Here is a 13025-nt window from a genome sequence, read left to right on the forward strand (position 1 = left end):
AATATATGTGTTATGATTGATGTGATAATGGTTCAATGTATGATTAAAAGTTGATTGCGTTGGTGATTGCGATGATTCGGTTTATGGAAAATATGTTGATGACTTAAATGATGCTATGGATATTTTGTGGTGATTTAAATGTACTATACCCGCGTTAGTCTTGGGTGGACAAGTGTCCCCGCCTCCGTAGGCACGATCCCGCCTTTGGGTAAACTCAGCAAACCCTAGTCTTTTGGCTCATTTGCACTGTTGTTTGTTGTGGTGACTGAGGGTCTCCTCCACCGATTCTCTGTGCTGGTTCACTGTGTGTTCTTGCAGTCTCAGGGCTTCGTGGCTTCGGCTCTGGTCTCCAATGAGTAAGGTAAGCCCTCACTCTGAGCTATTTTCAATTTCTCCTTCTCCCTCTGCTACTGAGGTTGCCGCTCCTCGTGAGCAAGGAACCCTCGATGGCTGCAACTTGGCTAAGAACACGGTCTCGACACCCCTTCTTCACTGTGGGTAAGTCTGCTTCCTAACTTGAAACCCTTGTCCATTAGTTTTCCCCTTTGTTTCACTATAATGTTTAACCTTTGTCTTTGTTGGGTGATTGCAGGTGGAGTTGGCTCCAGGAACCTGCTCTCCACTGTTGGGCACGTTGGGAAACCCGATAGGGTCGCTCCTTTACAGTTTTGTCTATTCCGTTTTGAGCATTTAGTTGTTGGTTTGATGGTAGTCTGCTTAGGGCTAGGCTCTGCGGGTGGTCAACTTACTTTTCCCCTGTTTCTAAACTATGTTCTCGGTCTTAGCACAGTCGTTCCTCCATTACGTTGGGTGTAGGTTGTAGTTGAGGTTTCTCAACCCGGTTGCTGGTATAGACTTGTCTTGGACTATGTTTTTAATTTATATCATTGTGTGTTGATTAATAGAGACAGACTATTTCATTTTGGTATCAAATGTTCAACTCAGTTATTTGATAAGTACTTGTTTATGTGCGTTGTTATGTCGCCTGTGCCTCCTGGCTATTATGATGCTCCTCTGTGTCATTTGCCTTGATGCTTTAGGGGTTTCACGCCTTTCGTATTCCTGTTGTTTCTCCTGTTAATATGCCTATAAGATTTGTTGCCTACGGGCCTGTTAATCTCATACAAATTTGAAAATACTCATGTTCTGTAAAAGAAATGGTTTGCTTGCATATGGTAATAAATTTCAATGATATAGAAGGACTATTTAAATGATTGCAACGTAGATTTAAGTGCATGTGCTTGCAGAGATTTCTATTATGTTTTTTTCCCCTCTCCAATTGAACCTGTTACATTACATTTTGTTGTCTTTTGTATGGTTTAGAAACAGTTCAACTTAACTGCTATCAGTTACATTTGTTAGTTACATAGTTTCTGTAACTGTTATCTTGACTCTGCTGTAAAATGTAAAATTAACATACGGAAACAAATTGATAGAATAATTAATTAAGACAGTTTTAAATTAACCTTTCACTTTCCTAAATGCTGCTTCACTAAGAAATTAAAACTAAAAATAAACTAAAATGTTTTTCTTGAATTGTCTCCTCTATCCTCATTGAGACCAAATGACCTCCAGCCACGATGATCCCTGAGCTAGATGCTCCTGCATCAACTTAGCCGAATTTCCAAGCTTCTCATTCTTTGCACAATTCCTAAGAGAATTAGCCTGTATTTAAAGGGAAATTCCTCATCCTTAACTATGAAATACAAAATTAGGTTGACTTCCTGATTGCATGCATGATCTATACAATTCAGTAAATCATACAATTGATAATACATTGTCCCTACACTCTAGTCTCAATTGGGTCTTTCTCATAATCGACATGCATGAGTCTCTGATAAGGGAATCTTTAGTTGACTGGAGTAGCACTAGTGAAGGCATTAGTGCACCAAGTGCATGTTAACTCTCTATTAGTTCCACAAGCAATTTGGAACTATTTTAACTGAACCTAGTAAACTTAGTTATCTAATTACAACTCACAATTAAACTCATATTGGACCCCTAAAACTTAGGGAGAACATATACATGACTTCAGAAAGACTTCAAACTCGAAATTCCTAAATTAATTAAGTTAATTAGACTTAAGCTAATTAAGTTAATTAATCTAATTAACTATTTACAAGTTGCTATAAGAATAGAATTCGATTTTAATTCTTAGTTTAATTCAAGGACAAATTAAACTAAAATTTTTGGATTCCATTTTTATCATTTCTTGTTGCTATTTCCAACAAATTAATGTAAAATATTAATACTATAGTACTTTTCATTAATCCCAAAAAAATTTCTACTCATTCTTGATGTAAAACCACATGTTAGCATAAATTGCCAAAATTTTATCAAAACTTAGAGAATAAAACAATTGCTTCCAATAAATTACCAAAGTCAATCATGAAGGATTTCTATATCGAAATCAAGATGTTGCAGTTATAATCTGCCGCGAAAACAAAATAAAATATCTATTGCTTTAGCCATGAAGTAGTTAGAATCCACAGTTAAACTAAATAAAATATCTATTTCTATAACCATACATTCCATAGAAGCTATAAGCTTGGTCTTCTAAAAAAGCGTGCAAAAGGTAAAATAATGGATACTTACTTTGGAAAGCCTAGAGGCGGTGCGGAAACGACCCAACTTCGAAGGCAAAGAAATCGGCAACAAAGGAATTGACACTTTGTTCGGCGAATCCCATAATTTTAGCAATTTAACATTCCAACTTAGGGTATACGTGGTTTTGATATCTGTGCATTTGACTGACCACATTAGGATTGACTTTTTTTTATTTTTTGAAGCTAGAGTCTAATAAAGTTTTAAATTTTCTCCAAAAACTATTGAAATTTTGGCATAATTAATTTTGATAAAATATGGTAGATTTTTTTTTTGTAAATTCAAGTGATTGTGGTTTAGTTTTAAGACTTTAGGTGTTTCAGAGATTTTTTTATGGTGTTAATTTATTTTTATCATTAAAAATTTGATTTAAACATTCTTACTACTATGTATTTTAGAAAAGAAAAAAAATCACAAAATTTACACATTAAAATATTCTATTGTTTTATATTTAAGTGGTTTTTGGAATGTAATTGAAAAATAAAATATTAAATTAGTTTAATGTTTAAACCAACCATTTTTTGAAATGTAATTGAAAAACAAAATATTAAATTAATTTAATATTTACACCAACAACTAAATTAAATCATATCTGATATTTATGGTTCTTTCTATTTTGTTTTCTCTATTTGCTTTTACGCCCTCCTCCTATAAAGCACCCATGGGTTAAATTTGACGGGTGCCTCTACCTGTCAAGGAATTTTTTTATGACGCTTTTATTTTTAAACTGCCCATCATATGACTTTTAATATTTATTTGTACAAGTTTCATCTAATTTCAAATTGTACTCATAATTGTTGAAAATTTTCCATTCTTCGTTGTACCGTTCGACTCAAGTCTCATTGCTACACTTTCTTTTGAGATCTGTTGATCAAACTTTTCTGCAAATTTTCCAGGTTGATGTGATGCAAGAGCATCCAGCTAAGGGAGGTCAAGGCTAGAGTATTTGTCTTTGCAGACAGAAGAAGTTTCAGTTAGTTTTTTTTTTTAATTTTCATTTAAAATTCTAGTTAACAGCATTTAGGACCTTATGTTAAGTTTAAGGCTGTCTCAGCCCACTATTTGTTTTTGTTTACGTTCTTTTTATTTTTGTCTAAAATTTACTTCTAGAATACAATCAAGAATGAACATTTGTTAATGAATAACTAAATGTAACTACTGGCAGTTTAATAACTGTACAATGATCTTTACAAAAAAAAGAGGAAAACGCTACTATAAGGATCATCATAGTGTTGAATAGAAAGAAGCATGAAAATATTCTGAAGAACAAGAAATCTGAATCCATATATTGCAGCTTAAGTATTTTCTGCCTAATTTAACTAAATTCATTTTTTTCATATCATAACGATGACAGAGAGTGAATAGTAAACACAGAAGTAAGAAGAACACACGGACAAGTTCAGCAAGACAACGGAGCGGGCTTGCAGAAGAATCAAGTAAATCATTGTCGAAGGAATAAACAAATAGCTACAGGTACCAACAAAACTCATATCAATCCCTTTTTACTATTTAATTATCAAAAGAAATCACTGTGTATATATATATCGATATCGAATATCTACAGTCCAAGATACAGTTACCAAATACAGACAAGCCATGAAAACAGAGTTAACAGTGCCAAAAACAACCGCGAGGTCACCATAGGACCAATATAATTACAATTCATAAGTTAAATAGCTGGAAGCATAAATACATAGTGAGGCCGAAGACACAGTAAGGCCGAAGCCAAACCCTCAACTACAGACCCATAGAACACCACCAATAGCAAACACCTCGGACAGACAGATAGAGGAATAACAAGGAGCGACCCTACCCGTATAAGTGTAGGAGTCAGGGCACGAGACCAGCAAACGGAGAGCCCAGCTGCATACCTGCATGACCAACAAATAGGCCATTAGAGCCAGCAAAGCAGAACCATAAATACAAGAATTGAAAGCAGAGGTAAGGGTTTACGGAAAAACTTACCGAAGGAGTTGAGCCCGTGCGAACAAGGGAGGAAGCCGCGGACCAAGGTCACGGCCGCAGAGTGCCCACTGCTCACAAGGAGCAAGAACAGTCAGTGACAGAAGAAAATGAGGTAGAAGCGAAAAGCATAGAAAGAAAACTCACCTTTGGTTGAATGCCGGATGAGAGCCGAGAGCCGAGCCACCCCGCAACCATGACCTGCAACAAATGCCAAGCAAATAATCAAACAACGAAGCAAGCACTTTGAAACCAACAGCATAATCGAAGTCAGCATATAACAAATACCCACAACCAAAATCATAACCAGGGTCGAGCAAGACGGAGACCAGAAATCGAGACCAGGGGTTCCAGACCCAAAACCTTAAAACCGAGCTCAGAACAGGAAACATCGCCAACGCGTGCAGGTAGAAACCCTCACGAGGATTCATGCCCAGAACTAGTAAAACGAAACCCTTGTGAAGCAACTTGAACCAGAACCAGAGACCTCACCTTGCGGAGTAGCAGAGTGAAACAACGACGAAATGACTGAGATTAGGGTTTCTTGGGCATAGTAAGAGGCGGGAGAAACAAGACCAAGGACAAGACAATTGTCCTCACACCTTTAATTTTCCAGTACATGCCATAAAGTCAATTAACAGATAAAATCATCCACGAAATCATCCCATAAATGATAAGCCGTAAGTGATCAGGGCTGGTCCCATCAATTTTGGTATCAGAGGAAGTTAGAGTTAATTTGTTTTTTTTACAAAATGGAAGTCGGAAGAAGACGTTGTGGCAGAGCTATTCGAAGGGTAGTAGATGAAGGATTGAGAGAAGAGATTAGGATCCTGAATGCCCATTTGGCAACAGTAGAAGCAGGAAGGAGAAGGGATCTAGAATGGGGAGATGATAGTGAGGAAGAAGCTGCAGTTACGACAGATGGATCAGATGAGGAAGGACCTGAAATCAGATTATTAAGGTCAGTTTTATTGGCTAGCAGTAAGCCAAAGCCTGATATTTCAAACTATGATGGTAGTTTGTCCACAGAAGTGTTGTTGGACTGGATCAATGAGTTAGACAAATACTTTGAATGTGAGGAGATCAGCGAAGATAGGAAAGTTAAATTCGCTGCCACCAAGTTGAAAGGACATGCGGCCTTATGGTGGGACAGTGTCCAAGTAGAGAGGAGAAGATTAAATAAGTTACCCATTAAAAACTAGACCAGAATGGTCGCCAAAATAAAGCGTAAGTTTTTGCCCAAAGATTACCAGATTGCTCTGTATCAGCAGGTGCAGAATTTGAAGCATAGAGGAATGACGGTGAAAGAAAGTACCGAATAATTTTATCGAGTGAATCTGAGAGCAGGTTACATTGAAGACACCCTAGAAGAAACAACAAGGTTTGTGAATGGACTAAGGCTGGAGATATTAGACGAGATAAGTATTCTTTCTCCAAAAACCATAGAGGAAGCATACCAGAGTGCCTTAAAGGCAAAAGAAAAGATCGCAATGAAGCAGAATGCCAGAAGAGGACGTGGATCTGGCAGAGGGAAAGGACAATCCTTTGGTAGAGGAAGGATTGCCAACAACAGTGAAGAAGGCAGCAGTTCAAAGACCTTGGGGGCATCAGTAAAGGAAGGTAGCACTAGGGGAGGAAGGCTATACCAGAGAGGAAGGGGTAATGGCAGAGGCAGAGGGGGTGCCTACCAGTGTTACAAGTGCCACAAGTGGGGGCACAGGTCCTTTGAGTGTCCTGAAGGTGAACAAGCTGGACAAAGAGGAGCATATGTTGCTCAAACAGAGGAAGTGGAGGCACCACCCCAAGAGGTAGAGAATGTACTGGAGACAGGAGAGGCCTTAGTCTTGAATAAGGTACTGCTGAAACCAGCAAAGGAGACAGTTGAACAAACCCAGAGAAAGGCATTATTCCAGACTGTGTGCAAGTCACATGGAAAATGCTGCAAACTGATTATAGACAGTGGGAGCACTGATAATCTAGTTGCAACAGAGATGGTGGAGAAATTGGGTTTGAAAAGGTTGAAGCACCCAACTCCCTATAAGGTGTCTTGGTTACAGAAAGGTCACCAACTGCTAGTTGATGAGCAGTGTGAGGTGGAATTCCATATTGGCAAGTATAGGGACAAAGTGATTTGTGATATCATGCCCATGGACGTGTGTCATATTCTGCTAGGTAGACCCTGGCAGTATGACCGAAAAGTTGTTCATGATGGAAAAACAAACTGTTACAAATTTGTCAAGGATGGAATTAAGCATACACTAGTACCCATCAAGGAAGAAGAAACAGCAGAAACTAGTGGGACAAAAGTGCTGCTGATGGGGGGAAAAGAATTTTTAAAATAGATTGAAGATAATGAGATAAAGTATGTCATTGTAAGGAGACCGAGAGCAGTGTTGTTGCACATTGAAATTTATGACTTACCTGAAGAAATCCAGGATTTGTTTCAAGAATTCAGCGACATTGTGGTGGATGATTTACTGGATAAGTTACCACCAAAGCGAAGTATCAGTAATCACATAGATTTCATCCCTGGAGTTATTTTACCAAACAAATCTGCTTACCGGATGAGTCCTAATGACAATGAAGAGATCAGGAAGTAGGTACAGGAATTTTTGGACAAAGGATTAATACGGGAAAGTTTAAGTCCCTGTACAGTTCCGACAGTTTTAGCTCCCAAGAAAGGAGGCGAGTGCCGGATGTGTACGAATTCGATAGCAATAAATAAAATTACTATCTAGTACAGGTTTCCATTGCCACGAATGGATGACATGATGGACTGCTTGAGTGGAGCAGCGTATTTTTCGAAGATAGATCTGAAGAGTGGATACCACCAGATCAGAATAAGAGAAGGGGATGAATGGAAAAAATCTTTCAAAACCAATGAAGGTCTGTATGAATGGCTGGTGATGCCATTTGGGTTGAGTAATGCCCCTAGCACTGTCATGCGCCTGATGAACGAGATGTTGAAGGAGTTCATTTGGAAACTCGTGATTGTGTATCTTGACGATATATTGATTTTTAGAAAGACCAAGGAAGAACATTTTTGACACGTTAGATATGTTCTAGAGAAGTTACAGCAAAATAAGTTGCTGATAAAATTGAAAAAAATGTTCTTTCTTTCAAAAGGAGTTAGTCTATTTGGGTTTTGTGATTGCAGAAAATGAGCTGAAAATGGACCCAGAAAAAGTTGCAGCTATAATCAGCTGGCCATCCCCTAAGAGTCTGTTCAAAGTTCAGAGTTTTCACAGGTTGGCAAGTTTCTATCGCAAGTTCATAAAGAATTTTAGTGGAATCTGCACACCCATGTTGGATACCATCAAAAAGGCAAGTCAGCCTTTCCATTGGACTGAAGCTGCAGAGAAGAGTTTCTAGATATTGAAGAAGAAGATCACTGAAAGGCCAATTTTGAGGTTGCCTGATTTTAACAAACTTTTCCAAGTTCGTTGTGATGCCAGTGGTACAGCCATTGGAGCCGTACTCAACCAGGAAGACAAACCGGTAGCTTATTTCAGTGAAAAATTAAATGAAAGCAAGCAAAAATACATGTCTTATGACAAGGAGTTTTATGTCATCGTCCAAGCATTGAAGCATTGGAGACATTATTTGTTGGGTAATGAGTTTTTCTTGTTTTCTAATAATTTTGTGTTACAGTATGTTATGCAGCAGCATAAGCTGAATCATAAACACACAAAATGGGTTGAGTACTTGCAGAGTTTTACATTCGTATTGAAGCATATCAGTGGTCAAGCCAACAAGGTAGCAGATGCACTAAGTAGAATAGTTTTACTCCTACAAGAGAGCACGATACAAGTGTTGGGTTTTGAACACCTAAAGGACTTGTATCAAACAGATGCAGATTTCAAGGAGGCTTATGAAGCCTGCCAAAATCCCTTGTTGAGGAACAATAGTCCATGGCTGGACTATAACTTACAGGAGGAGCTGCTATTCAAGGGAGGACAATTGTGTGTTCTAGAATGTTCGATGAGGGAGAGAATCATCTGGGAAAAGCATAGTGGAGGTCTAGCTGGACATTTCGGCATTGATAAGACCTTGGATCAACTCAATCATTTCTATTACTGGTCGAAGATGCGAAGAGACGTGCAACGATATGTGACCAGGTGTAAGATATGTCAGTTGGCAAAGGGGCACAGTCAGAACACAGGGTTGTATACACCCTTGCCTATTCCAAACAAACCATGGGACTCAGTCAGTCTGGACTTTGTCTTAGGTCTACCCAAAACACAACGGGGTTTTGACTCCATCATGGTGGTGGTGGACCGTTTCTCCAAGATGGCACACTTCATCCCTTGCAGGAAAACCAGTGACGCTACCCATGTAGCACACTTGTTTTTCACTGAAGTCGTCAAACTGCATGGCTTACCCAAGTCCATTGTTTTCGATAGGGATGTGAAATTCACAGGACATTTCCGACACACCTTGTGGAAAAAGATGGATACAAAGTTAAATTTCAGCTCCGCTTATCACCCACAGACCGATGGGCAGACAAGGGTGGTGAACAAGAGCTTAGGAAACCTGCTACGGAGTCTAGTTGGAGAAAATTCACGAATGTGGGATAGTGTACTTGCTCAAGCGGAATTTTCTTACAACGATTCACCAAATCGAAGCACAGTAAGTAGTCCTTTCCAAATATTGTATGGAATGCATCCCTGAGGAGTGCATGATTTACGAGATTTGGGATAGTTAGAAAGAAGAAGTGCTGATGGGGAAGATTTTGCAAGAGCAATTAATGACCTACATGAGTAGGTGAAGTCAAAATTACAGGACAATAGTCAAAGGTACAAACTGAAATCATATTTGAAACGACAGGAGGTACAATTTAATGTAGGGGATCAAGTTCTAGCGCATCTGTGCAAAGAAAGATTCCCTAAGGGCGAATACAATAAGTTGAAATTTAAGAAAATTGGACCTTGCAAAATTCTGCGTAAGTTTTCTGCAAATGCCTATGAGCTACAATTGCCTCCAGGTATAGGAATATCGCCCATCTTTAATGTGGTGGATTTATTCCCATACACTGCCAGTCCTGAAGGGGACAGTTCGGCGTAGCCAAAGCGGGATACCCAAGAAGAGAGTAGTTCGTGGATGAGACAAATTCCTTTAGCTCAGCCACTTGAAATCGAAGGAATCCTCGATACACAGGTGGCTAAGCAGACTCGAAGAAATGAGTACCTACAGTACCTCATCAAGTGGAAAAACCGTCCCACTGAGGACATTTCGTGGCTTGACGCAGGTCAGATACAACGTGCAGGGTATTCTATCGAGGATCTCATGGACTAGAGCCATGAATTTTAATCTACCCTGGAAGCCTGATGCAGGAGCATCCAGCTAAGGGAGGTCAAGGTTGGAGTATTTGTCTTTGCAGACAGAAGAAGTTTCAGTTAGTTTTTTTTTTAATTTTCATTTAAAATTCTAGTTAACAGCATTTAGGACCTTATGTTAAGTTTAAGGTTGTCTCAGCCCACTATTTGTGATGTAGAGCAAACACTTCAATACCCAGAATCTCAATGTACCATGCATATAAAATGCAATTCCAAATTCATCTCAACTCATTATCCATTCCCAATCATACAAGCGGAAGCTTAAAAATTTATCTTCAAAGATGACTATCACTTTATGGTTATGAACCCATTCTCATGTTTAAACTAGCAAATTAATACCACTGTTCGGACTCAGGATTGCAAATATGTGTGCGCCTTTACCTTTTTAACCTGCCAAATTGTGTGAAGGCCCACACATTCTATGATGACATCGGTTCATACTCATGCAAGAACCCACCTTTGTTTGATGCGCATTCCATCTGTGATGTGTTTGTATGGAATCATGATTCCATTCCGGCGATTCCACTGTTTGCTACACAGCTTCTTACCCGCTCAACGATTTACAATTCTGAGCAATCAAACTTCCAAATTGATTTCTCCATTCTGCGTCATTCACCGACTGGCGCTTTCAACATCGAATCAAGTTCACCAACATTAACATTGCACTGCCCAACGCATATCCAAACTTCACTTTCCTATATCTGATCAATGCACTATCAGACAATTTAAACTTACTTTCTCTGCGCCTTCATGAGACCATACAGCTCCATTTTTGCGGTCATATAAGAACGTTAGCACTACAATATTTCACTCACCAAATCTGTCAATTTCATTAATGGCTTGTTCCTCCGTTTTTCTCTTTGGCGCTACACCACATGCATTCAATTATATATTTGCCCAGCTAATATTAAGTTTCCAATGCCCACAAAACTCACCTTCGTTCTTGGATTAATTATACAAGTACCTATTCCATTCAACGCCTCAGGAGACCAGCCACGGCTTTTATATATGTTGATCGATACAAGGACGGCTTGCCTCGCGTTCTCCAATGACAGACTTTCTTGTCATTCCGCTTTTCAAACATTTAGACGTTCTCACTGTGGAGTCAACCTCATCTCTACAGCTGATTCAGTTTGCTCAGCACTCTTTTCCGCATTCTGTTCAATCGACTGCTCTCCGGCATTTCACAAATCGACTTTTAAACCTTCACTCTGCACCTCCGGCATTTATCGGTTACTGTTCCATAGACAGAAAACAAATTCTACGCCCTTTCTGCATTCCATCTTGTTCAACGCTGTAATTCGACTTGAAAACCTTCTCACATTTCTACAATTGAATCATCTACCTGCCATTCATGATTGATGCTTCGAATTGCCATTTAAACTTATGGCAATCGTTGTGGGTATTACATTTCAATTGTGCGCTGTCTGCAAATCTTCAGAAAGTCGACATTATTTAAACAATATCGATTTTCCCTACAGAGTTTTGTCTACTACAATTAATAACATCGATGCTTTCAACTTATGTGCAGAGTCACATCACAAAGATTATTAAAATCAACGTATTCATACAAATCGAATTCAGTTTGCACAGGATTGTGTCTTGTGGCTTCAAGCGCTAAATCAATAGCGATTACTGCAATCAATTATACTCAATAGAACTGGTTCAACATAAAACTACAGCCTCAAATGTATTAGAATACCACCATTCACGCAGAGATTTAACACCATTTACATTCAATGATTATGGATTGCAGTTTTCACACAAATCGATGTGGATTCAAGCATATCGAATCAGTTCTTCATATATTGAACACATAACTTCAATAATGGCATAAACTTCAGAACATCAAACGCTGTATTAATACATACACTACTTACATAAAATCTCCTTCCTTGGCCTGATTTCCAATCGGTGGCCCTTTACAATTGCCCGAAGGCTTCCAAGTAGAACCCCTGCGCTCTACTCACACTCTCACTCTCTCTTCAACTATTCCAGTGTGTTCTCCTCACAAAAACCACTCATATATATGAATTTAATTCACTCCAAAAATCTCTCCACCTAATCCTCAACTAAATCTACATTTTAGGTGTGGACTCAACAAAGTCCCGTACATAGAATACCTACTCCCTAATTTTGCTACCTAATTCTATTTTCTCTCATATCCTTTTAATTAATAAAAGAATCTTTACAAAATCCTCACTTTTATAATTTATCTCCTATTTTACTTAAAAATAACAAATTAATTAATAAAACAATTAAAATGTCACACCCCCCTTTATTACATATTGAAAAAATGAAAATTGGCCTTGATGCTCCTGCATCAATTTGTTTTTGTTTACGTTCTTTTTATTTTTGTCTAAAATTTACTTTTAGAATACAATCAAGAATGAATAGTGATCAATGAATAACTAAATGTAACTATTGGCAGTTTAATAATGGTACAGTGATCTTTACAAAAAAAAGAGGAAAACGCTACTGTAAGGATCATCATAGTGTTGAATAGAAAGAAGCATGAAAATATTCTGAAGAACAAGAAATCTGAATCCATATATTGCAACTTAAGTATTTTCTGCCTAATTTAACTAAATTCATTTTTTTCATATCATAACGATGACAGAGAGTGAATAGTAAACACAGAAGTAAGATGAACACACAGACAAGTTTAGCGAGACAACGAAGCGGGCTTGCAGAAGAATCAAGTAAATCATTGTCGAAGGAATAAACAAATAACTATAGGTACCAACAGAACTCATATCAATCCCTTTTTACTATTTAATTATCAAAAGAAATCACTGTGCATATATATATTGATATCGAATATCTACAGTCCAAGATACAATTACCAAATACAGACAAATCGTGAAAACAAAGTTAACAGTGCCAAAAACAACTGCGAGGTCACCATAGGGCCGATATAATTACAATTCATAAGTTAAATAGCCGGAAGCATAAATACACAGTAAGGTTGAAGCCAAACCCTCAACTACAGACCCATAGAACACCACCAACAACAAACACCTCGGACAGACATACAAAGGAATAACAAGGAGTGACCCTACTCGATACAAGCGTAGGATTCAGGGCACGAGACCAGCGAACAGAGAGCCCAGCCGCATACCT

The 13025-nt window shown here is 38.3% G+C and overlaps 1 pseudogene; it reads right to left on the reverse strand.

The window, feature by feature from the left end:
* Window positions 1-4273: 4273 nt before the first annotated feature.
* LOC149163051 (transmembrane 9 superfamily member 7-like) overlaps window positions 4274-13025 on the reverse strand; it is a 50341-nt pseudogene continuing 41589 nt past the window's right edge.

Source organism: Pinus tabuliformis, chromosome 5_2 (genome assembly GCF_031772625.1).
Source record: "Pinus tabuliformis cultivar Carrire ecotype Pingquan chromosome 5_2, CPIR1, whole genome shotgun sequence".
NCBI classification, from domain to species: domain Eukaryota; kingdom Viridiplantae; phylum Streptophyta; class Pinopsida; order Pinales; family Pinaceae; genus Pinus; species Pinus tabuliformis.